The 27,133-nt window shown below is 50.5% G+C and overlaps 1 pseudogene; it reads left to right on the top strand.

The window, feature by feature from the left end:
* LOC123153057 (ABC transporter C family member 10-like) overlaps nucleotides 1–27,133 on the top strand; it is a 70,771-nt pseudogene that overhangs the window by 27,140 nt on the left and 16,498 nt on the right.

Here is a 27,133-nt window from a genome sequence, read left to right as displayed (position 1 = left end):
CTTCATGGCTCGACCATGCTACGTATATCTCAAGTTGAAGATGCCCGCCCCCAGAGGTGTGATCACCATTACCGGCAATCGGAAGAAAGCAGAAGAGTGTTTTCAGAAAGGATCGAAGATTGCTGACGCTCATATGGCAGTTGTTGAGCTACAAGAGTACCGGAAGACTGCTAATCCGAGTGAACTGCTATGAGCCAAGAAGCCTGCTTCAGAATCTGCTTTTCAGTCGTTCGGTGAAACTAAGACAGCTCACATTCACCCGACCGACCCTGACGCTGCTCTGACTCACATCTCGACGACGCTTCGACTCCGAATAGGAAGAAGCGCTCATCCAGTTCCTCCGTGAGAACTGGGACGTCTTCGCATGGAAGCCTTCTGACATGCCTGGAGTTCCCAGGGGGCTGGCTGAGCACCGTCTACGAGTCGACCCGAAGTTCAAGCCCGTGAAAGAACATCTTCGACGGTCCGCCGTCCAGAAGAGGAAAGCTATTGGCGAGGAGGTGGCTCGGCTCTTAGCAGTAGAGTTCATCCGAGAGATCTACCACTCCGAGTGGCTCGCCAATGTTGTCATGGTCCCCAAGAAGGACAAGTCACTTCGCATGTGCATTGATTTCAAACATATCAATCGGGCCTGCCCGAAAGATCATTTTCCTCTCCCTCGCATCGGCCAAATAGTTGACTCGACTGCGGGGTGTGAGAGATTGTCTTTTCTAGATGTCTATTCCGGGTACCATCAGATCCGTCTGTATGGACCCGACGAGATCAAAACAGCTTTCATCACTCCATTCGGATGCTTCTGTTATGTCACCATGTCGTTCGGCCTCAAGAACGCCGGAGCCACGTTCATGAGAATGATTCAGAAGTGTCTACTCACTCAAATCAGTCGGAATGTGGAGGCATACATGGATGATATTGTGGTCAAGTCACGGAAAGGTTCCGACCTGCGGGCTGACCTTGCTGAAACCTTTGCCAACCTCAGGAGGTATGATATCAAGCTCAATCCGTCAAAGTGCATGTTCGGAGTTCCAGGTGGAAAGTTACTCGGTTTTCTCGTTTCCGAACGGGGGATCGATGCCAATCCTGAAAAAGTTGGCACCATACTCCGGATGAAGCGTCCTGTACGCGTGCACGATGTCCAAAATCTTACAGGCTGCTTGGCCGCTCTAAGTCGATTCATTTCTCGTCTCGGTGAAAAGGCGTTGCCTCTTTACCGACTGATGAAGAAGTCTGACAAGTTCGAGTGGACTCCAGAAGCTGACGCAGCATTTGCAGAGCTCAAAGCTCTGCTCTCCACCCAGCCGGTGCTTGCTGCCCCAATCAGCAAAGAGCCTCTGCTGCTTTACATTGCAGCCACAGGACAAGTTGTCAGTACAGTACTTACGGTCGAGCGGGAAGAAGAAGGAAAGGCCTTCAGAGTTCAGCGCCTAGTCTATTATCTGTCTGAAGTTTTGACCCCTTCAAAACAAAGATACCCTCACTACCAGAAGCTTGTATATGGGATCTACATGACCACGAAGAAGGTTGCACACTACTTCTCTGACCATTCCATTACAGTCGTCAGCGACGCTCCACTATAAGAGATCTTGCACAATAGAGATGCAACTGGTCGAGTGGCTAAGTGGGCGATTGAACTCCTCCCCCTAGATATCAAGTTTGAAGCAAAGAAGGCTATCAAGTCCCAAGCAATCGCAGATTTCATCGCCGAGTGGATTGAACAGCAACTTCCGACTCAAGTTCACTCGGAGCACTGGACCATGTTCTTCGATGGATCTAAGATGCTGAATGGTTCCGGTGCTGGGGTAGTTCTAGTCTCCCCCCGAGGAGATAAGCTCAGATATGTTCTCCAGATTCACTTCGATTCCTACAATAATGAAGCAGAATATGAAGCACTTTTATACGGGTTGCGCATGGCCATTTCACTCGGCGTCCGTTGCCTCATGGTCAATGGCGACTCAGATTTGGTAGTTAATCAGGTGATGAAGGAGTGGGACGTCAGAAGTCCGGCTATGACTGGCTATTGCAACGCAGTGAGAAAGCTAGAAAAGAAATTCGAGGGGTTAGAGCTTCATCACATCCCCCGACTGAAAAATCAAGCAGCCGATGATCTGGCAAAGATAGGCTCCAAGAGAGAAGCTGTTCCCAGCAATGTGTTTCTGGAGCACATCCGCTCGCCGTCAGTCCAATAGGATCCTTTCACAGAAGAAGCCCCGCAGCCGAAAAGTGCCACAGATCCGACTGAAGTCGAAGTTCCTGCTGTGGTCGACCTAATCATGGAAGTCTTGGCAATCACTCCCGACTGGACGATACCGTACATCGCGTATATCCTAAGGAAAGAACTCCGAGAGGACGAGGAAGAGGCTCGACAGATCGTCCGCCGATCCAAGGCCTTCACAGTCATAAAGGGGCAGTTGTATAGAGAAAGCGCGACGGGAATTGGTCAGAAGTGCATAACACCAGAAGAGGGTCGGACAATCCTTGATGATATCCACTCGGGGACCTGTGGTCACCACACGTCCTCTCGGACCATTGTGGCTAAAGCATACCGAGCGGGATTTTACTGGCCTAGAGCAAATGAGATGGCAAAAGAGATAGTCGATAAGTGTGGAGGGTGCCAGTTCTACTCCAACATGTCACACAAGCCTGTATCAGCCCTGAAGACCATTTCACTCGTCTGGCCCTTTGCTGTCTGGGGACTAGACATGGTTGGTCCACTGAGAACAGGCAGAAGTGGTTTCACTCATGTGCTTGTGGCAGTTGACAAGTTTACCAAATGGATTGAAGCTAAGACTATCAAGAATCTTGATGCTTGCACTGCTATCAGTTTCGTCAGAGGGCTAACATTCAGATATGGAGTCCCGCATAGCATCATCACTGACAATGGGTCAAACTTCGATTCGGACAAGTTCAGAGCTTTTTGCGCCTCTCAAGGCACTCGAGTCGACTACGCATCGGTCGCCCATCCCCAGTCGAATGGACAAGCTGAAAGAGCAAATGGTCTGATTCTCAAAGGACTAAAGCCTCGACTGATGCGTGATCTCAAGCACGCGGCAGGTGCTTGGGTCGATGAGCTTCCGTCAGTTCTGTGGGGATTGAGGACCACCCCTAACCGGTCGACTGGAAGAACTCCATTCTTTCTGGTTTATGGAGCCGAAGCAGTTCTACCAAGTGATCTTCTTCACAACGCGCCACGAGTCGAGCTTTACACCGAGGATGAAGCAGAACAGGCCCGGCAAGACACAGTCGACCTCCTAGAAGAAGAGAGGGAGATGGCCATGATCAGATCGACCATTTATCAGCAAGACTTGCATCGATTCCACGCCCAGAATGTGAAGAGCCGAGCCTTCCAGGAAGGAGATTTGGTCCTTCGAGTGGATCAACAGAAACCGCACAAACTTGCTCCTACTTGGGAAGGCCCCTTCATCATCACCAGAGTCCTCCACAATGGAGCATATCACCTCTACAATGTTGATCACCAGATCAACGAGCCACGAGCTTGGAATGCGGAACTACTCCGCCCATTTTACACTTGAGTTCTCCCTTGGACGGGATGTAATAAGAAAAAAAATTCCCGCAGTTCATTTTTATCAAAGACAAGAGTGTTCCAATAATTGCTGTCACTTTTGTTTGCGTGCGAAATCCCTCAGTGGGTGGCTTAGCTGCGAATCCGTTTCGCCTAAGTTTGAAAAATCCTACCGAGTGGAGAGCCAGACTCCCACTCGGGGGCTTAGCTGCAGCCCAGTGCTTGCCTAAGTGTTTAAAATCCTACCGAGTGGAGAGCAAACCTCCCACTCGGGGGCTTAGCTACAGTCCAGCACTCGCCTAAGTTCTCTCACTTAGAGACTTAGCTGCAGTCCGGCACTCGCCTAAGTTTGAAAAAATCGTACCGAGTGGAGAGCGATCCTCCCACTCGGGGGCTTAGCTGCAGTCCAGCACTCGCCTAAGTTCTCTCACTTAGAGACTTAGCTGCAGTCCGGCACTCGCCTAAGTTTGAAAAAATCCTACCAAGTGGAGAGCAATCCTCCCACTCGGGGGCTTAGCTACAGTCCAGCACTCGCCTAAGTTCTCTCACTTAGAGACTTAGCTGCAGTCCGGCACTCGCCTAAGTTTGAAAAAATCCTACCGAGTGGAGAGCGATCCTCCCACTCGGGGGCTTAGCTGCAGTCCAATACTCGCCTAAGTTCTCTCACTTAGAGGCTTAGCTGCAGTCAAGCGCTCGCCTAAGTTCGAAAAAATCCTACCGAGTGGAGAGCAATCCTCCCACTCGGGGGCTTAGCTGCAGTCCAGTACTCGCCTAAGTTCTCTCACTTAGAGGCTTAGCTGCAGTCAGGCACTCGCCTAAGTTTGAAAAAATCCTACCGAGTGGAGAGCAATCCTCCCACTCGGAGGCTTAGCTGCAGCCCAGTGCTCGCCTAAGTGTTTAAAAATCCTACTGAGTGAAGAGCAAACCTCCCACTCGGGGGCTTAGCTGCAGTCCAGTACTCGCCTAAGTTCTCTCACTTAGAGGCTTAGCTGCAGTCAGACACTCGCCTAAGTTTGAAAAAATCCTACCGAGTGGAGAGCAAACCTCCCACTCGGGGGCTTAGCTGCAGCCCAGCGCTCGCCTAAGCGTTTAAAAATCCTACCGAGTGGAGAGCAAACCTCCCACTCAGAGGCTTAGCTGCAGCCCAGTGCTCGCCTAAGTACAAGACACAACCCAATCCGCGAGTCGACTGCTACCTTCCCCTTCGGAGCTGCGCCGCAAATACAAGGTTATTCCGAGTGAAGATCAAGATCCACTCGACGAATCAAACCATGAAGATATTCAACGACAAATCAAGATCAGATAAAGCCTAAAAGGTCCCAGACCTCAGATCAAAGTACTCAAGCCCTCGGCTCGGCGGAGTTTAACGGTTACAAATCCACTCGGCATTCCGAGGCAAATTTAAAGTGAAGCATAGAAGTTTTTCATTCCTCAGGAGGAGGACTGGAAGGGGCGACGAACTCGTCCAAGTCGATCCCATCTGCAATACGAGTGGCAGCAGCAATAAAAGTCTCCATGAAGTCCTGAAAGTTGTGCTTCCTGGTATTGGCAACTTGGATGGCGGCCAGCTTTTCTTCTCGCGCCTCCTTGCAATGGACGCGGACCAGAGACAGAGCGACATCAGCACCACATCTAGCAGAAGATTTCTTCCATTCCGCCACTCGACCCGGGACTTCATTCAGTCGGACCATCAGGGACTCGAGGTCGTTCTGAAGTGTCGTTCCGGGCCAGAGTGATGTGTCGATCCGCGACATCGCAGCCTTCAGCCGAGCAAGATAATCAACGACGCTGGTAACACGAGACTCCAGTCGGAGCACGTTCATAGCAGCCTCGTCCTTCACGAGAGAATTGGCGGGATCCAAGCCTGGCTCCACTCGACTGGTTTCCTCTTCGAAGCTCTGGCAGAATTCTGCAAACACGATTCAAGAATAAGACAGTGGCCGTACGCGGGCTCGGCAACTACAAGACAGCCGGGTTGGAATAATTACCTTCGAGCATGACGAACAGCTTCTTGGCGAGTCCTCCGAGATAAGCCTCCAGATCTTTTGCCTTCCCCGCCAGCTCGCCCGCCTTGTCGTGCAGAGCCATCTTCTCCTTCTTCAGTCGACTGGCATCTCGATTAGCTGTCTCGAGGGCAGTTTTCAGTCTGGAGTTCTCCTGTTCAAGAGCTCCGACCGAAGCCAATTTCTCTTCTGCGAGCTTCGTTTTGCTCGAGGCCTCCTTCTGTGCCTCTGCAAGGTCTTGATCCTTCTTCTTCAGAGCTTCCTCCAGTTTATCTGCGGCACGTCGAGTGGAACCAACATCAAGAATGGACAAGAAAGAAAAGCCACCCGTTAAGAATGGAGAACCTCACCAGCCATACCTTTTGCTTCTTCTTGCGCCTTCTTCAAATTCTCCTGAGCAAGCTTCAAGTTAAGGTTGAGCTGGATCTGCTGATTCTCCAACTCAGTATAGCGAGCTACAAGTTCGCAAGATTTCTGTAAAAAGAAAAATCAGTCGACAGACGTCCAAGATAAGTTGCTTCCGAGTAACTAAGAGACAATGATGACGTTTCTAAGACCACAGCCGAATCAAAAACATTCGACAGTAGTCTCGGGGACTACACCCAATGGGTGCACTCAGCGTGCCCCCACTGGTTCGACCAAAAAAACAAAGAGAAAGAGAGAAAAAGTCGACTGCCCGCAGTCGACCGGATACAGTTCCACTCGACCTGGCCCGACCAAACCGAGTGAAGAAATACAGCTACAGCAACACAATGTAAAGACTACAGTCGACTGCCAGCAGTCCACCGTAGTCTCGGGGACTACACCCAGTGGGTGCACTTAGCGTGCCCCCACTCGTCCAAGGATTGACAGACACACCCAGTGGGTGTACAGATACAGATACAAAAGATCTTCGGAAAAGAGACTCTTCAAACAGCATATCATAACAGACCAAGTGTTGAGTCGACTGACCTGGACGTTGCTCTGAAGAGCCGAACTCGCGTCATAGGCTGCTTGGCTGGCCTCCCGAGCCATCTTCACTTGCTCCATCATGATCCCCGCCTGGCGTATAGCCTCTTTTGCAGCAGCCGCTTGGTCCTCAGGGACGGGGTATGCGGCAAAAAGCGAAGACGGATCCGCAGTCGACGACGAGGGCCGCGCACTCGCCAGAGGAACGGCGAAGGTCACAGAAGCCCGAGTGGTGTCACCACCATCCCGAGCCACGGCCTCGGACGCCGGAGCGGATTGGGGGGTCTTGTCAGCCGACGCCCTCTTGTGCCTCCTCACTCTCAACGGACCGTTGTCATCGTCATCCGGGAGGTCGATAACATGAGGAGGGGCTACAAAGGAAAAGTTCAATCGACCAGGGTTGCAATAAATGTTTAGTCGACTCAAAGCGGAAACGTCAGTAATCGTACCAGGGTTGGAGGTAACAGCATCCTCCATCTCTTGGTCGTCGTCCTTGGCGGAGATCTCAGAAGTAGCAGCACTGCAAGCCTCGAAAGTCAGTCGGTTGGCTCAATGGATCGACCAAGGATCCGTCCACGGTCGACAAAGGAAAACAAGTTTTATTATTACCCAGAAATGGTGGGGACGGCCATCTTCATCTTGGGCAGAGCCTTGGGCGGCTTGGACGGCGCTGCGCGCGGATGCTTGGGAGCCTTTCCAGTCGGCGTAGGAGAAGAGGTCCGAGGGCGTTTCGACGACTGCCCAATAGGAGCAGTCGCACTACCACGCTCCCGCGCCGGATCGTGTGTGAGCTTGGATCGCCCCTCCGGGCGGGGGGGTTCAACCTCCTCCTCCTCCTCTTCGCTGGAGTCGACGTCGTCGCCTCCCTCTCCTTCACCGTCGGACTCCCACTCGCCTTGATCGTCCCCGCTCTCACCTCCGCTCGCCTCCCCTTCCTCAGTTGGCCCTGTGCCCCATTGGGCGTCGAGTACATCCCAGTAGTCGCCTGAAAAACAACAGGCGAGACAAAGGTCAATCGACCAACTCAAAGAAGACCAATGAAGAAAAACAAGATCTCAGTCAGGAGCATAGAGACATACCTGGTCCATGTCGTACGAGTTGTCGAGTGGAATTACCCTCCTGGCTCCTCGGGGGTTGTCCTTGTTTCCTGTGATGCTTGACAGCCACCCCTCCAGTATCTCATCAGTGACCTCCTCCGGGTGGATCCGAGTGGTGTCGTCAAGACCCGAGTACAGCCACATCGGGTGGTCACGAGCCTGGAGCGGTTGGATGCGCCTCCGGAGGAAGACCTCCAGCAAATCCATGCCCGTCACGCCCTCACGGACAAGCTCAACCACTCGACCGGCCAGCACTTTGACTTGGGCCCTTTCCTCCGGCGCCACTTTCAGAGAAGCAGGTTTTTCAGCTGGGTCGAGTGAGAAAGAAGGGAGACTAGTCGACTGTCCTGGGGTCGCCTGGTCCTGACAGTAGAACCAGGTCGCCTGCCAGCCACGGACCGACTCCGGGAAAGTAATGGATGGAAAACAGCTCTTCCCCCTTGTCTGGATCGCCAAGCCCCCACACAACTGGATCACCTGCGTCCTCTTGTCACTCGACTTGGCCTTCTTGACCGATTGGGAACGGCAGTTAAAGATGTGCTTGAAAAGTCCCCAATGGGGGCGGCAACCCAAGAAAGCCTCACACATGGAAATGAAAGCGGCAAGGTATACAATGGAGTTGGGAGTAAAGTGGTGGAGCTGCGCTCCGAAGAAGTTCAAGAAGCTCCGGAAAAAAAGGATGGGGCGGCAGAGAAAACCCTCGGTCGATGTGGGTGGCTAGGAGCACGCACTCACCATCGCGGGGTTGAGGTTCGATCTCTCTCCCCGGAAGACGTGTAGCCTCGTGGGGAATGACTCCCCCCTCGACCATGTCGTCGAGATCCTCTTGCCGGATCACTGACGGCATCCAATCGCCCTGGATCCAGCCCTTGGGCAGAGCGGACCTTGAGGAGGATCCGCCCCGAGTAGATCTTTTCCCCTTCCCCTGTGCCGCCGCCTTCTTCACGCGCTCCAGAGCGGAGATCTTGCCCTTCGTCATCGTCGCCGGCGAAGTCTCGCACGGGCCTGCTGCGCTGGGGCGAGAACGGAGGTGGCGGAAGGACTTGCGAAGGGAGAGAGGAAGAAGAAAGGAGGAGAAGAGAGCGCACTTCTTGGAAACCCCGAGCCGGCGATTTATAAGAGGCCGCTCCCGAGTGGCTGACTGGTAGGCCCAGGCTGTCCAGTCAAATCCCGCAGCAGATGCGCACGCAGTACGTGGCGAAAAAGGCGATGCGGGGATCGAGGAACTTCCGCTTTATCGCTTCCGATTACTGCAGCCGCTCCTGTCCCGCGCGCTTCCCAAAATCCGAAATCCCACGACATCCGCGGGCTGCAGAACAACTTGTCAAAACGGAAGACCCCGCCCGCACCGACGCTCGGTATGTCTCCAATAAAGAAATTCACTTGACGAAAGGCCTGGAATGGATCAAGGCGACTGAAAAAGGTTGGCAACGTCATCCGTGACGATTGACCCAAAACGAGGCGCTCACGTAGCCCAAAGAATCAGTCGGAAAGATCTCCAACTCTTTCCCCACTCTAACCTCGATCCATTCGGGGGCTAATGATGAAGCTATGTACCTAGGGTAGGGGCACGGACCTGTCCAAGGAGCCCTACCCTAGGACATCCCTAGGAGAAGTCACCTTTCAATCGACTTGAAGGTATCCCACTCGACGGATTCAAGACACTCGACCAGAAAGCTATCACTCGACCATGAAGCCAACCACTCTACCGCCAGGAGACCTATAGTCACTCCGCAGGCAAACGGTCAGCTGTTAAGTAGTCTTTATGGTCATTATAGCACTTTATTAGGGGCGTTACCAGTAACGCCCAACCTTAAATGTACCTTAAACCCTGCATTACTGAGGGCAGGAGGGGGCCGGCGAACTCTATATAAGCCACCCCCCTCCTCAGTATGAAGGGTTCGCACCTCTGTTATTCACACGCCAGTAATCCAATCGACCGCCTCCGGGCACCGAGACGTAGGGTTGTTACTTCCTCCGCGAAGGGCCTGAACTCGTACATCTTGGTGTGTTTACAACTTCCCAATAGCTGAGATCTAGCCTCTCCATACATACCCCCCTACATCACTGTCAGAGTTAGAACCACGATAGCTTCATCTGGATTGCTGGTGCATACGACATCCAGCTTCTCCTTCAGGTGGATATCAACCATGAGCGGCACGGTGTAGTCCTGCTTCTGCCCGGGGACCGGAACATCGTCGTCGACCACCAGCGGCTCCTTGCCAGACACCTCACCATGGTGATGCTTGGCAGACGGAGGGGAGTTGCTCCACGATGCCTCTGCCATTCTCTTGGGAGACAGAGGGGAGTTGCTCCACGATTCCTCCGCCATTGCCCTCCTGGCCAGCGATGGTGGAGGCAGAGGGGAGTTGCTTGATGGTGGAGGCAAAGGGAGGTAGAGGGAGGAAGATGGAGCGGCAATGGAATGAGGAGGGAGGCAGAGGGAGGAAGATGGAGCGGCAATGGAATAGGAGGGGAGTTACCTGTGTCATGGTCGTGGGGAGTTGCCAGTGGAGGGGAGACGTGGGGAGTTGCCTCCAAAACTCAAACGTCCTGCCCTTTGGCCCTCGAAAACTCTGGAGGGGAAACGTGGGCCCTTTGGCCCTCGAAAATAAATTTTTCCAAAATTTTCTTTCATAGACATGTTTGGCACATGTGGTTCACCATGTACAAGAAAATTTGGGTGATTTGGAGGTGGTGGAAAAATTCACCTTTTTTCAAAAACTGGCTTAAGTACCAAATGGTCCCTCCGGAATGCGGGCATTTTTTCGACCACCTCCAAATCACCTCAATTTTGGCACAGATGATCTCTTCCACAAACAAAACTAGGTTTCCAAGTTTTTGTATTTTTTTGAATTTTTTTGAATTTATAATGCCCTCTAGGCTGACTGCTAAAAACATCGGTCTATGCCTCAAGGGGGCATTGTAAAATAAATTTTTTCAAAATTTTCTTTCATAGACATGTTTGGCACATGTGGGTCACCATGTACAAAAAAATTTGGGTGATTTGGAGGTGGTGGAAAAATTCACCTTTTTTTCAAAAACTGGCTTAAGTTAGACAAAATGGTCCCTCCGGAATGCCGGCATTTTTCGACCACCTCCAAATCACCTCAATTTTGGCACAGATGATCTCTTCCACAAACAAAACTAGGTTTCCAAGTTTTTGTATTTTTTGAATTTTTTTGAATTTATAATGCCCTCTAGACTGACTGCTAAAAACATCGGTCTATGCCTCAAGGGGGCATTGTAAAATAATTTTTTTCAAAATTTTATTTCATAGACATGTTTGGCACATGTGGGTCACCATGTACAAGAAAATTTGGGTGATTTGGAGGTGGTGGAAAAATTCACCTTTTTTCAAAAACTGGCTTAAGTTAGACAGAATGGTCCCTCCGGAATGCTGGCATTTTTTCGACCACCTCCAAATCACCTCAATTTTGGCACAGATGATCTCTTCCACAAACAAAACTAGGTTTCCAAGTTTTTGTATTTTTTTGAATTTTTTTGAATTTATAATGCCCTCTAGACTGACTGCTGAAAACATCGGTCTATGCCTCAAGGGGGCATTGTAAAATAATTTTTTTCAAAATTTTCTTTCATAGACATGTTTGGCACATGTGGGTCACCATGTACAAGATAATTTGGGACCTGCATGCAAGAGTCGGAGACCTGCATGCAAGAGTCGGGGACCTGCATGTGAATAGTGATTCATCAAGGCCTTGACAGCTACTGGCACAGCGGCTGCCGCCCGATTTGCATGCAGCGAAGATGAACGTGCATGGAGGTTTCTCAAAGATTTCCAAGCACACCCCAGTGGGCCCCGTTTATTTAAAAAATACGTTAGTCATTATTGCTCTGTAAATGAAGAATATGCATGACAACCATAGTAAGGGTGAAGAATCATATTCATCCACCAACGCTTGTTAAAATCACCTCGATGAAGGTATTTAAGCAGGTAAAGGAGCTGCTCGAGGGGCGAGGTGGGACTATTTTTAGTTATACGAGAACAACGTGCAAGATCGTACGCGACGTGGGCCGTCCGGAGCTGCAACCTCGAATGGGCCGGTGTTTGGGTCGACGTAGGAAAACGGCCTGCCATGCATGCATGGCGTCGGTAGTCTCGCCTAAACGATGGACACGCACCGAGCCAGCCATGCAGACCATGGGATCGCACGGGAGATCCGTCTGGCGGCCGTGTGTGCGTGCAGAAATACATCACAATAATTATTCTACTCGACAATAACAAGTGCTCCATGCTAGCCCTTATTCCTGTTCGAAATACATCATCATTCTTAAAGTTGGACATCAAATGATACACACAGAAAATGGAAACGAAAGATTTCGAACTAATACAGTAACATGGCAGTACAACCGCACTCCACTAAATTACTGTCACGATGAAATAGAATGTAAAGACCACGTCACACAAAGCTGAATGGCACACGACGTTCTTTGGCTCATCGTCGGTTCATGCTGTATGTAGATATCACAGTTCAGCCTCGAGATCCTACACAGAAGATTACAATAAATCACATGGACATCAATTATGTGTAAAACACATGCAAAAAATAAATATGAACATATTTCGTACCTCTAGAAATTTAGCGCATTTACGTCGATTGTGACCTGGTTTCTTGCAATAGCCACAGATATTCTGTGATCTTGACTTCTTTGTCTTTGCCTGCAGCCTTTTCTTCGGTGCACCTCGTCCTGGCACATGCACGGGATCCAGAACCTTATCAACTTTCTCCGAGTGCGGCATCAACGGGCCAAACCTAATGCTGTTATGCTGAGCATTAGTTGACTCCTTGCTGTCAGCTTGTTCAAAACTTGATTGCTTGCCATGATGTTGTGCTTGCAAAAGCATCTTTAGACGGTGATAGTCCTCATCAGAGTGGCATGCCTTGAAACTTGCGGCGTGACTACGATTCCGCAACTCGTCGTACCTCTGCAGGCTTACAGAATAGTCATACATCTGGTTTTTTCTGGTAGGTGTGTATGCACATTTTGCATTCATAGTCCACCTAGTGGGAATGCAACAACCTGGCAGAATTGTTTGTTTTAAAATCCCCAATATGTAAAAAATGTGGGAACATGGTGTGCCTGCGCATTCCAGCTTACGGCAAGAACAACTCACCCTGTGCAAAAGACCTCCTTGCTCTTCAATGTGCACTCCAAACTTTTTATCCATTCTTTCCTGTTTGGACACAACATAAGTGGAATCTTCTGATCCATCTAGTATCTCTCTGATCTGACATTTGCTGACAGCATCTATGCTCCATAAGACCATCTTAAAGACACTAGGTGTGAAAACTGTTGCGGCGTGTTTCTCAAGTGGCGAAGCATTTTCCTCTATAAATGGAACGGACTGCAAGGCTTCGATGTCATGGAGAGCTTCGTTAATCCGTCACGACGCAAGGCAACGCTCATAGTGCTCTAGCATTTCAAACAACGACATCTTACCCTCAAGATGCGTATGTAGCACAGAGTTCAAGCTCTCACTCCTCTGATTGCTGCTCAATCCTAGGAAACAACGCCCCTCAAGATATGGAGCACACCACAACTTTCTCATCTGATACATCTGATGCAGCCAAGACTCCCCACTGGTTACTTTATTCCGTTGTAAGAATTGTATCCATTTTATCTCATGCTCTTCAATGGAAGAAGTATCATAAATGAAAGATCTGAATTCTTCCTTTATGTCGTCATCATGCAGATGGCGTACAATGTTCTGCTGAATGTGCCATATACATAGTCTATGGTTTGAGTCTGGCCAGACCACCCTTATTGCTCTCTGCATTGCAAGGTCCCCATCTGTGATCACAGATATCGGATGCTTCTGTGCCATGCAATCAGAAAAGGTCCGCAACATCCACTCGTATGCCTGGCTTGTTTCATGAGAAATTATACCACAGCCAAAAATAACAGTGCTGCGGTGGTGATTCAACCCGACAAACGGCACAAATGGCAGATTGTATTTGTTGGTTCTGTAAGTGATATCGAAAACAATGACGTCTCCGAAAGCCTCGTAGTCAAGTCGCGACTGACTATCAGCCCAGAACAGTCCCTTCAGATGGCCATGCTCGTCTACCAAGTACTTGAAGAAAAAATGCACATCTCGCTCTCGCCTCGCCATCATGTGCATGATCACCGTATTAGCATCACCGGCACTGATTGTCTCCTGCTTATTAGCATGGAAGAAATTATAAACGTCCCTCTTTATGCATCCAACCTTATCAAATCCACCGTATTGAAAGCACAAAATATCCATAATACGGTATTTGTGGATCCCACACTTTTCCATGTCCGCAATGTCCGCTTTCTGCTCATCGCTAATTCGCCTGTGCGAACGCATCAGACAAGAAAGATCCCGTGGGGCTAGAGGATGGATGTGCTCATCGATGAAATCCTTGACAAACCACCAACCGGTTTCCTCCTGTCTCGTAATGACCAATTTAGCATTACACCCAACACGAGTTAAACTTCGTGGCCTCCTCTTTCTATCTTCCATCTTTCTTTTCATGTGCTTCTCTTTGCGAAACCCTTGACGACTACACACAATTTTCCTTAAAATTATGTATTTGTTGGATCCATCCCACTCAACGTAGCTTTTCCTCACACTAAAACCTTTTTCAAGAGCATATTTGTTGTAGAATTCATAGCCTTCAGCCTCACTATCAAACATCTTGCTGACAACATTTACATACTCGAACATACTCTCATCACTTGCATACGCCATGTCTTCCTGCATATGACATGTGAGGGAAACCAATCATCAACATCTTTCTGTTTATCAATGTTGCAGGTGTAAAATAGCTCATAGGCAAAGACAAGTGCATGGAATAGACTTTGCTCGTTTGACATGTGAGGGAAACCAATCATCAACGTCCAACAAATAGTATCTCATCTTCCTTTAAACTATATTTCATGCACTATGCAAACCTAAAGTGATGATGACTTTAATAAACTAAATTAAGTGAACTATGGAACCAGTATCTCATCTTCCTTTAGTATATCTCATCTCAAACGTCAAGTAAGTCACTTTTTTCTGCGGTACCAAAGGAAGTAAGCAATGCCCTCAAAATCTTACTTAAACAAACATGATGCGATTAGCTCAAGAGAAACTATGCCACGATGAAGCTTTCCATTCGTTGTTCTAGTCCGTACCCGGATCTTGTGGGGTTGAGGTTGTACTGCATGCACGGTGGAGGGGCGCAACGGCCAAGAGAATGAGCTGAACGCCAAGCCGAATTCATACCTTAAGGATGGTACGCATGAAGAGATGGGATCGCCCGCCGCGGTCGCCGCCGATTCAGCCGGCGCAGATCCGGCCTTCTTCTTCTTCGGTGACGGCGTGGGGGTTGGGGTTGGTTGGGTGGAGGACGAGGACGATGAATTTATTCCTCTCGCCGGGCAGGTCGAGGACGGAGAAGATCAGGAGCGGCGAGCGGCGACGAATAGATCGGAGGAGGATTCTGAACTGGATCGAGTAGACATGGATCTGGTCCTCGGGTGATCGGTTCAAGAAAAGATATTTCCCCCTGGACCATTATGCCCTTATCGCAATTAACATATTAAATTTAATCAATTAAAATTCCCCGCAAGATCTGACGGCTAATAAAAATCAGACATGATCAGACATGTAAGTACTGCTAAGTACTCCGAGTACTAACCCAATCACCGTAAAACAACTCATAAAAATAAGGGCCTTTGAGGAAGAAGATCGATTCTTTGCTAACAATTTGGATCTTGTTGACAAGAATGCAAGTCCATATTTCTATAATTTTGCAGCAACTGAATGGTTGATTCTATGTCTAGAGATAATGAGTATTGCAGTTCTTTCTTTTTCTGCTTTTGTCATGGCCCTCCTTCCACGAGGAACTTTTCGCCCTGGTAAGTAATTATATGCATACCACCATGCTTCAAATATTGGAAATTTTTTATAACTAGCTTGTTTTATTGGCCATCAATGTGGAACTAATTTGCGAAAAATGTTAGATTCATGCCATGTAAAGTTGCTACCTTTCCATTGCCTTTTGAGTGAGTTCTAATATGCTTTTGTTATAAGAAAATTTACTTGATAATCCCTCCACTAGTAGATGCTCAATTAAGTCGGCATATAGAACTTTTAAGACATATTATGGAACGGAGTAGAAAATGCATTGGAAAGGTGCCGACCACTATCTCTCTCCTCTTTAATTCCCCCACCTCCAATGAGCTAAGTGCATGTAGAAAATGAGGAGACCATGTGTTAAATGTTATTAGGTTTGATTCCTGTGTGATGAGAGGGTAGCATTTTTTTTGTACTTCAAGGTGCATTGGGAACATAGAAGTACACTCTTTTTTGGACAAATTTCGAATGCTAAGGGCATCTCCAGCCGTTGGCCCCCCAGGAGGCGTTTTTTTCGCCGCCTGGGGGGCTGCCGGCGAAGATTTTGACCCTGGGACGAAATTTTTCCTAGCCGTCCCCCCACCCAAAACGCATTTCGAGGACGCGTGGCGGCGCCGCAGCTCGACACCGTCTCCAGCACCATCGAGGATGCCCGCCACCGTCCGCCGCACGCTCCTTGGCACGGGCCTCGCCGCCGCGTACCACCATCCCTCCATCGAGCTCGAGCTCGAGCCCCGCCACGGCATGTGCAGCAGCCACACCGCCCGCGAGGTCAAGGAGCGAGGAGAGGAGGGAGGAGGAAGGAGGCGCCTGGCCGCGCCCGCGCCCGCCCGCGCCTGGCCGCGCGCGCCCTCCGTGGCCGGTGCCGACGAGGACGAGAGGAGGGAGGAGGAGGAAGGGGGGTGCCTGGTCGCGCCCGCCCGCCCGCCGCCCGCCCGCGCCTGGCCGCACGCGCCCTCCGTGGCCGGCGCCGACGAGGACGGAGAGGAGGGAGGAGGAGGAAGGGGGCGCCTACATCGACCCCGACTCTGCACAGGTCTGCACCGCCCCACTCGGCCTCCGCTCCCACGCCTCGGCCGTCTTCGCACTGGCCTGGCCTCCGCCCGATCCCTCGGCGCTCAGCTCTCGCGCGCCCGCGTCCGGCCCTGCCCCCGAGCCGGTTGCTGCTCCGTGGTCGGCAGGAGGCTCCATCGACACGCCCGCCTCATCCCGGGCCAGCTGCGCCCCGGTCCTTCGTCGTCGGGTCCCCCGCACCTCCCGCTACCTGGCCCCGTGCCGCGTTGCATCGCACGCGGCCCCGCTCGTCCTCGCCAGAGCTCGCCCTGCCGCTGGCTTGTCGGCCGCCTCCCCGGACGGCTACAAGGCGCTGGAGAGGGATTCGGGGCTCCTCGAGCACGCCGGACGCCGACCGCGCCCGCCCGAGCTGGACACCGGACTCCTCCAGCGTCGCTCCGCCCCGCGCCGATGCGCTCCGCGCTCGAGAGAGAGAGAGGGGCAGGCGAGAAGAAAGAGGAAAAGAGAGGAGAGAGGTTGTGGGAGGCAGACAGTGGGCCAACCGCAAGAAAAAGTCATCGCCGGCACGCCCAGCTGCTCCCTAGGGGGCTGGGTTTGGGGTGGTACTGTCGGCGTCAACTTTCTCTAAATCCAGGAAAAATGGGGCTTTGGGGGCGTGAGTGGGGAGATATTTTACTGCCGGCGCCCAAAAAGTGGCCATGGGGGCGTCTTGGGGGGGCGGCTGGAGATGCCCTAAACATCCACTTACTTGAGGACGGAGGGAGTAGATGATGTTTTAGACATGACATGGGTCTCCAAAAAACTTACTTGACTGTTACTCATCACTTCCAAACAGACATCCGTGTCGCTTCAGGGATGGCTCAAGCGAAACACTAGCCACCGTCACCCAGGGTTTTGAATTTCGGCCGTAAAAAATGGATTTCGGCCGAATTTCGGCCATCTCGGCCTAGGGCGAAATCTATCTTCCGCCGAAATTGGTCAAATTTGAGAAATTTTGGTCAAATTTTAATCAAATTTCAGTCAAAATTTGGTCAAATTTCAGCCGAAATTTTTAAAAACGACCGAAATTCGGCCATCTCGGCCTAGGGCGAGAAAAATCACAAAACGAAAATCAAAACGCTGCCGTCACCCCGTCTCCTCCCTCTTCTCTTTCTATCACCGCCAGATGAGTCCAATGGTCAAAGCCCATCTGGCGGCGGGCTCGTCTCTTCACTCTGAGGGGATCCCCTGGCTGGCACCCAAGCGCATACAACGCGTCGTCATGGCTGCAAGGATAGAGCGGTGCCCACCTGTGGTGGTTGATGGTGGCAGATTTAGGCATACTCGCCTAAATCTAGCTGCTAAAGTACTCCCATGGCTGGGGCGAAGACACTAGTTGCAGATGGTTGTGGTGGCAGCGGGCGCTGCCCTGCAGTTGGATTCGGCTTGTCAAGGGGGCTTGCGCTAGATCGGGAGCTCAGTGGTTGTGTGTTGGATATGGCATGTTGTGTGCCTGACATGGTTCAACGCGTAGGTAGATTGATGGCCTGGGCATGGATGGCTCGAGCTTCGGTTGCAGCGGCCAGATTCGTGGCATGAGTTTGGCGGCTCCTCAATGGTCTTGGCGATGATATGTGGGAAGATGTCTCACCCGTCTACTAGCGCCACTACAACCTCTTGTCACTGATGGCAATGGCGGGAACACTCCTCCTCGTGAGGTGGTCGGCTAGGTGGCTCTGTGGGGCATGTGCTTCTTTGGTGCATACTTCTGAGCAGTGTTGTGAGAGGGGTGTGACCTATCCGATGGACACCATGGTGGTTTTGTGTGTAGCACTGATTGTGCTGCTTTCGAAAGATCTATTGCAAGATCATGCTTAGAACATCGCGTCATATCCGTGGTAAAAACTATTGTTTTGGCCTTCATTGGTTAGACTCAGCAGCGGCTGAACTTGTATTGTTACCTTGTTGAAGGCGTTGTCTCCATGTCATGTTCTGATCTTGATTGGCCGGTCTTGGCATTCAAGATGAAACTCCTTGTCTTGGTTGTCTCCAGTCGGATACGACGATGGTGGCGCGAGGGTGTTATCCCTTGTTGAAGGCATTGTTGCGGAAGAAGTCGACTTAATCTTAGACATGTACTCTTCATATCTTGTAATGGTTCTAGCATAGTTATCTATGTCTTGTTCTCTGCTTGTTGATGGCTTTGCCGAAAAAGGCTTTCGCCCCGCTTTATATATAAAGCACGATCCTCACACCCCAGTACACCGCGCGCCACCACAACACACGCACACATCCAAGGCATGATACATAGGCGCTGAGCGCGGCAACACCACCCCTAGCACTACCACCGCGAAGAGATGAAGCCGCATATGACGAACCGTGGGCTCCAAGGCGGCGCCTTCAGGAAGGATACGACACCGGAGCGTCACCACCGCCCAATCCAAGGATCAGAGTTTCCCCCCGGAGCTGCACGATGAGCAATGAGAGCCACGACGACGCCTTCAAGAAGGGAACGAGCTTCGCCGCCACCGGTCCGTCCGAAGATAGAACATGTTTTCACCCTGGCCAAAAACTCACAGCCATCGAACGCCACACCCCGGTGACCATGCCGCCCACACGGCCATGGCCACCGAGCAGCTCCAAGCCACGGCCTCCGCCCGAGAGCACCGCGCAACCACCACCGGGGCCACCGACCCGGCATCCAAGACCTTGACACCACCTCACCCCAGACCTGCCGCTATCCCAAGTAAAGGGACGAGCAAAAAGGTCCCACCTTTCGCACCTCTGGGCGACCCCCAGTGCCGAGACCCGATAGGCTGGCCACCTGGCCTCCATCTACCCGTCTTGCAGCACCGGGCACGAGGCGAGCTCGATCCCGCAACACCGTGCGCGAGACGAGGTCAGTCCTGCAGCACCGTGTGCGAGACGAGCTTAGTCCTGCGGCACTATGCGCGAGATGAGCTCGGACCTGCGCACCGGGCGCGAGACGAGCGATGGACCGCAGCTAGGAGAAGGCAAGCCCTTCGTTGATCCTAGCGACCAAACGAGGAGGAGGAGGGGTCAAAGGCCGATACAAGCCGCCTACGGACGAACCGACGCCAGGATGTGCCAACCGTCGCCAAAGCCAACTTGCCAAGCCATCGTGGAGCCATCCACGGCCGGAGCAGCGACCACCACGGCCATTGCCCAACCCGCGCCGCCCGGCGAGCTCCACGCGTCGGAGTTGCCGGCCACACTCCTCCTAGGGCACCACCACCATGCCGCTGCCTCCCCGGAGATGGAGGCAGCCGGCCGCAGTCCAAGGCCAGCGCAGCCCGCGCCATCCAACAGGGAGCTCGAGATCCCCCGGCTGGACACGCATCCACCATCACGCGCTGCCGGCCTCCACAACCTCCTGCTGCCCCGCACGAGACGCCGCCGACCAGCAGCACACGGGAGCTCAGGAGAGCTCCCTCCACCCCCATGCATCGCCAGCCGGACCCCAGGCGCCAGATCCAGGCGGATCTGGCCAGACGCCCACAAGCGTGCCGCCACCCGAGCCAGACCACCCAGCAGCCGCCGCACCACCACCGGGGCTTAGGACGTCGCCGCGCTGCCACCAGACGGCCGCACTGCCGTCTCGCACCACCGCCACCGTGCCGTTGGGCCCTGCGGAAGCCCAGCGCCGCCACCCGCGAGCTTCGCCCCGCGACGGACCCCGAAGGAAGAGGAGGAAGGAAAGGCCCTGCTGCCACCGCGCCGATCGAGCTTTGCCCGTCGACGCCTGCCGGTGGTGGCAGGGGAGGGAGGGGAGCAGGGGGGTGGGGGAGCAGTGGCTAGGTCACCCCCCCCCCCACCCCCTGGCGCGTCGCGGGAGGGGAGGGGAGATGCAAGATTTGCTTGTTGATGGCTTTGCTCGCGTTGCCTTGCATCAACTTCAATAATATTTGGTTCTGTGCATCTCAAGATGCGGAGGCCAGGAGGTTTATCCTTCTTTAACTGAAAGTTATAAAAGTTCAACCAAATGCTTTCTAGAATGCATTGTATTTGTGAATTAAGGTAGTAATGTTAGTTATTGCAAGTTACATTTTCCGCCTTTTGCCGGGCAGAGTATTTGTATTTATATATATACAATACCGCTATTCTAAGCTAGAGCATAGAATATTGTACACACTTAGTAATATTCTACACCCTTAGTAAAATTATATACAAAAGATAGTAATATTGGAATATAATTTTACTATCCAAGTCAATATTTTACTATATTTTTTCAAAAAATTAGTACATTTCTACACTAGTTTACTAATATTTTGTAACCAAAGTGACCAAAATCGACACCCTACAACACAACAACGGATTATGAGCCGCCTCTCTGGCTTCCACGCTAGCCCCGAGGCAGTGTACCAACCAAGCCGACAACTATGTCACCCAATTGACCAAAGTAAACATGTTTCATGCATGCTATTCTCGAGAGTCATTGCTTTGACTTCAATGCCAGTCTCGAGGCTGCACACCCGCTTGACCAACTATGAAGCTACAATGCCTGACGAACCAGCATCACCCCCAAGAGAGAAGAGATGGGATGCCGTTGACGCCCGCTCCAACTAAGATCGAAACTTGAGTCTTCACCCGAAGAGCTCAAAATCGCAATGTCAAGGGGGGTGAAGGACCTCCATGGTGACATCTACAAGGAGGAATGATGGCATAGGACGCCGACGATGCTCACATCGACCAAGATTGCTCTAGGCTATCACCTAGAGCCCACCAAACCCATCCTCATTGTAAGCCTACCCAACCGACTGCCATCAGCGGCCTACCTGCCATCATTGCCCGAGCTAGGTAGACATATGCGCCAGACAACTCGCCCCACCATCCACTACCAACACGGCAGGCAACCCATCACGGCTCCTCAGATTGCCATGGCTGTCCACATTCCAACCACTGAATGTCAACGTCGCCGCACCACCATCCTCCATATGTGGTTCGTCACCATTGCTGCAGAGCTGCACACCCGCTCACCGAAGCCATCACCGCCCATACAACAACGACATCGGCGTTGCCGAGACTGTACGATCCAGATCTAGCCGGATCTAGTCACCCACACAGTCCAACATACCACCACACCACTCATTGCCAATCTAGAACCAACACAGGCTATAGGCACACATGCATTATGGCCTTGCACACGTATCCAGACACATTGGCCCAAATGCAACGAACATAAATCCACACCACCAAGGTGGTCTCCACTCCAACCTTGTGGACGAACCCGCCAACCACCACCTGTGAAGGGTGCACGCTGTATTGCACCTTCGTGCTAGCCACCCAAGCCACCGCCCAACGCCTCACGGCGTGACAGTGAGCTCAACCCGAGCCCCTCCCCCTTACCGACATCCTAGAGCCGGTAGGCCGACCGCCATCGCTCCATACCACATAGCTGACTACTAGCGCCATTCAAAGAGAGCTTCCCACCACCTTGGCAATGGGACCCGAGGCCACTATGGCGGAGGCCAGTGGCAACGAACGGAGTAGAGGGGAGAGATCGAGGCGGTGACACTAAGTTTCCTTTGGCATCGCTTGGGGAGTGACACGAGGGGAACAATCTAGTTCGTTCTAAAAATCCGCATCAATCTTGATAGTTAGAACTCAAGATTCTTCTTCCTCCTCTTCACTTGATTATTCCTCTTAAACATGTATTCCTTTCATGCAAGAGGCTTGGACAACCTGTGAGTCATAGGAGTCTTCTTTCCATCCTCGGTCATGTCGTCATAGGTGACGAAATAAGCAAGAACATCATCGGGCACCAAGGTTGCATAATCACTGTTTTGATGAATGTGTTACACCATAGATAGGAAGTGAGGTGCTGGTACTCCAATGAACTTGCTCACGATGAACCCATCATTGATCTTCTCACACCTAAAGCCTTGTAACTTGACCACAAGAGCGGCGAGTCATGAATATTGTTTGAGGTGTTTTGTAGGGGTTCATCACAAACAACTTCATGTCATTCTTGGCCATTTGATACTTTAACCTTTGAATGCTTGTGGTGCCTTCATTCATGACAACCAAATGATCCCATAAAGCTTTTTGTGCACTTGATGAGGATGACTTGGGCATAGATATCTCTTGAAAGGCACTTTAAATCAAATGGATAGTGGTGGCATTGAGTTCTTGGTCAATCACTTCACGCGGAGTCACGTTACCGGCATCCACCGGATTGAATCCATGCTCCACAATCTCCCAAAGCGCCACCAAAGAGCTATGAATATGAGACTCCATAGGAAACTTCCAATGAGAGTAGTCTCTTCCTTCAACGACGGGTGGTGAGCCGGCATAGTGATATTTAGTAGTGGAAGCTGGTAGAGGTGGGGGATAGGCCCATGATGCTTGGTTGAAGCTAGTAGGTGTAGCACCACTGTTACTCAAACCCAACGGTTGTGTCTCCGCAAGTTGTGAGGTGGCGGGAACACTATTCGCTAGTGCAAGAGCTTTAGCTATCCTTTTGTTAACGAATACCTCCGTAGAAGCATCCGATTGGGATTTATGCTCCACTGTGAACTTGGCGAGATCTGTGATGGTGTAAAACTTCTCGGCATCACTAGAAGAGGTACCCTCTGCGCCTTCTAAGGTGGTGAAGCCCTTAAAAGAGTCCTTACTCTGATACCAATTGAAAGGATTGAGATGGACCTAAGGAGGCTAATGGGCCTTCTAATTTTGTAGCCGTTTTTATTAAAAATTAGGCTTTGTAGAATGCAAATGATGGGGCAATCCACAAGCTTGGGTCCTCATCTCTCCAACTTCTAAGAATAACAAGATCAGAGGGGAATTCTCAGAACTTGCTCAAATCACGCAAGTTATCAGTCGAATAGCTAATCTTGGCTAAGGTTATTAGCTCCTCTAAAAAATCCGTCACAAACCTCTCAAGGAACCAAAGGATTAGGGTTGGGAAAGTGTGGGGAGCGTTCTTAGCTACATTTGATATGTTTAGAATGAATCGTCAACCCTATCCCGAAGCGGTGGATGGGTTGGAAAAAAGTAGCTATTTTTAGGCTGAAAAAGTAGCGTCAGATATTCCGACCCAGCAAAGAACAACCTCAGGGTCAGACAGTCAAGCCTGGGAATCACCCCAGGACCCAGAGCTATTGGGAATGCCCCGGGCAGTTTGGCCTCTATCTGGGCAAAATCAATAGCAGTCGAGTAAGTACCAGAGTCCGACAAATGTCCGACTAAAACTGAAAGCTACCGGACAGTGTGACTGTCTGTCTGGCCTAAGAATCATCGTAATACCATGTGCATAGTAACAGACCCAGACTCAAACTGTCTGGTCAGAATTGGCACAAATGGTCCAGCCAGCTAAAAGCCGCCTTTTGATTGCCTTTGACCTAGGATGGTTGGCTATTTGGCATTGGACCTTTTGGTGGATAGGAAGGATTTTAGATGTAGAATAACTTGCATGTGCTTGAACTTCACATCCCTTAACCCCCTCTTAATAGTGAGGGATCCTTATAGTTCAAGAACAAGAAAGAAAGACTACAAAACTAGCCTTCATGAAGTCCTTTAGCCCTTTAACTTTGGGGGGGGGGGGGGGGGCAACCTTCGCACAAGGAACTAAAATCCGATCGTACACTTACTAGCCTCACTAGCTCCTTTAATTTTCCGCCGTCAATACAAAAGGATAAGTAGGGGCCTAGATGCACTTCCACATGCAACACATCAGTGTCTTGGATAACAAAAGGTAGTACTTAAACATTCTTGAATTTTGTTCATTGTTTATGTGCATATTTTGGTCCTTGCACTATTAAACTGATACTTTGGCGCTTTAACTTGATACCATGTATTTTGGCTCCTCACCGTATAAATTTTTGTTCCTCAAGTGAGTTTTAAGAATACTAAATTCATTTAACCAAGATAGAACCTACACGTAGGTTGCACTAACCCACATGTTTTTCACGTAAATAATCTTAAGGAAATTCTGCATCAAGTTATTTTCACGATCTATCTAAGCACATGGCAAGGTCAACAAATGCACACACAAGCAAACCATGTCTTTGTTGTCCTCTGCTTCCTATAACTGACAACTCATCCACGCACACCATGAGAATAACAATTACTACTGTGCACCTCAATATATTGCAATAAAAAATTCAATAAAAAACGACAGATCTAGTGCTAGAAGCTCCCACACCATGTGTGGTCTGTGGAAAGATCAAAAAGAAAAAATCTATCACAAAATTTTTCGTTCAAGGTCCATTAAATTTCATCGACAAATGCATCCAGCAATTATTTCTCATGCCATATAATCAGTATGGAAGGGGAGAAATGTGTTTATAGTCTACTGTGATTTAAAGCTGGAAGTCATGTGTGATGAAAGTATGGAAGGAAAAAACAAACGTGTTTGAGCTGGTTAGGATAGGTGAGGTGGATGCTGGTTACGATACAGTGCCCACCACATGAGATCTGGGTTGCATAGTTAATCAATGTTCTTTATGAAAATCTAAGGGTTGTGCTTTGTTAACTAATAGGTCGATCAAATAAGTTCTCAGATGTTTCTGATTTTTGTGGGATTTTTAAGCATATTTTTCTGCTTAGCCCATCAAAACACTTTTAGTATCTAGAGTAATTGACAAGAGAATGTCTATTGCATTAATGATTAAGTGTTTCTGATTTTGTGGGATTTTCCAGTCTATTTTCTTCTTCTATGTAGCCCATCGGGTACTTTTAGTACATAACAGATGCAGTTCTAGTCCACTTATGTGTTGGAGTCAACTAAATACAGTATCTGACAATTTTTAGTTTATAGATATTAACATTACAAGTAGTAGAATTGATTAATACCTTGCTTTCATACTTGCACAGGTTTTGTTGGAATGGCATTGTCCTATGGTCTTACGCTAAATACGTCATTTGTTTCATGTATTCAAAATCAATGCAACCTTGCGAATAAAATAATCTCAGTGGAACGGGTGAGCCAGTACATGGACATACAAAGTGAAGCAGCAGAAGTTGTTGAAGAAAATCGACCATTGCCAGATTGATCCCAAGATGGCAATTTAGAGCTTAGAGATTTGAAGGTAATCAAATATAATATTTACATGTACAACATACAAGGTAAAATCCAATTAACACCTCTAGCAAATTTATGCGATTGATTTTCATTGGGCAGATCAGGTATAGGAATGATGCTCCACTTGTACTACATGGGATCACTTGCAAGTTTGCAGGTGGAGATAAGATTGGTATAGTCGGTCGAACGGGATGTGGCAAGACAACATTAATTGGTGCATTGTTTCGTCTTGTTGAACTTGCCGAAGGGAAAATAATTATAGACTCTGTGGACATCAGTACAATAGGCTTACGTGACTTGCATTCACGTTTGGGTATCATTCCACAAGATCCAACACTTTTTAAGGGTACAGTAAGATACAATCTAGATCCTCTTGGGCAATTCTCGAATCAGCAAATGTGGGAGGTAAGATGTACAGAGATATCTATTTTGCCTTTTCTCGCCTTACAAAGTGTTCAGATAAGATTATTAAGAAGGTTTGTCACCTACCTCCTTCGATTCGCGGAAGACAAGAGCAATGCGCATGTCAACTTTGCGCAGATGCAAATGTTTAATGACTGCATTGCTGATCTTGGTCTTCGCGAGATAGATAGGATTGGTGCCAGGTTTACCTGGACCAATCACCAGGCGTCCCCGACCCAGTTCCGTCCTGGACCGGGTCCTAGTCTCTCCGAAATGGGACCTCCGCTGCTCCCTAGCCTCCCTCCGGGCCATCACCCGGGTTGGCTCCGACCACGTCCCCCTCCTCCCGTCCTCCGCCGACGAGCGACCGCTGATCCAACCCCCCTTCCAGTTTGAGACATTCTGGCTATCCCAAACTGGATTCGTGGTGGCCGTGGGCGCTCGCTGGGTGGAGGCTCGTGCTCACCCCCACCCCCGTCCTCCCCCAGCCATTGAGTCGTGGCAGCTCTGTGCCAAACGTGGCTGGCAGTTCATGAAGGGATGGGGCGCCAACCTTGGGCGTGATCTCCACGAACGCAAGAAGGCTCTGTTGACCGCTATCAAGGCCCTGGACCTTCGGGCAGACGCGACCGGCCTCTCCCCCGAGGAGTGGCTCTCCCGATACAACCTGGAAGACCAACTCTCCATCATCAACACCGACGAGGAGGCCTATTAGCGTCTCGGGGCTCCCAGAAATGGGTATTGAAGGGCGACGTGAACACGGCCTACTTTCAGGCCATTGCGAATGGCCGTCATAGACGCAACACCATCCCCCTCCTCTGGGATGGCGCGACCCTTCTGCAGTCCCCATGTGACATACGGGCCCACGTCGACGGGTTCTACAAGATCCTTTTTTCCTCCGCTCCTAGGAGCGGACTATCTCTGGCCCATGACTGCTGGGTCGGCCCCGAGCTAGTTTCCGCTGCTGAGAATGCGGCCCTTACGGCTCCTTTCTCCGAGGGCGAGGTCTAGGCTGCCATTAGAGGCATGAACCCTGCCTCGGCCCCGGGTCCTGATGGCCTCCCGGTTAAATTCTTCCAGACCTTCTGGAATGTGATTAAGCCTGAGATCATGGCCATCTTCGACGAGTTCTACGTGTTGGGTTACGTAGCAATAATTCAAAATTATCCTACGTGTCACCAAGATCAATCTATGGAGTCATCTAGCAACGAGGGAGGAGTGGATCTACATACCCTT

The sequence above is a fragment of the Triticum aestivum genome, chromosome 7A (assembly GCF_018294505.1).
Source record: "Triticum aestivum cultivar Chinese Spring chromosome 7A, IWGSC CS RefSeq v2.1, whole genome shotgun sequence".
In the NCBI taxonomy this organism is placed as follows: domain Eukaryota; kingdom Viridiplantae; phylum Streptophyta; class Magnoliopsida; order Poales; family Poaceae; genus Triticum; species Triticum aestivum.
The sequence above is the reverse complement of the archived record's forward strand: the minus strand, read 5'-3'. Positions and strand labels throughout refer to the sequence as shown.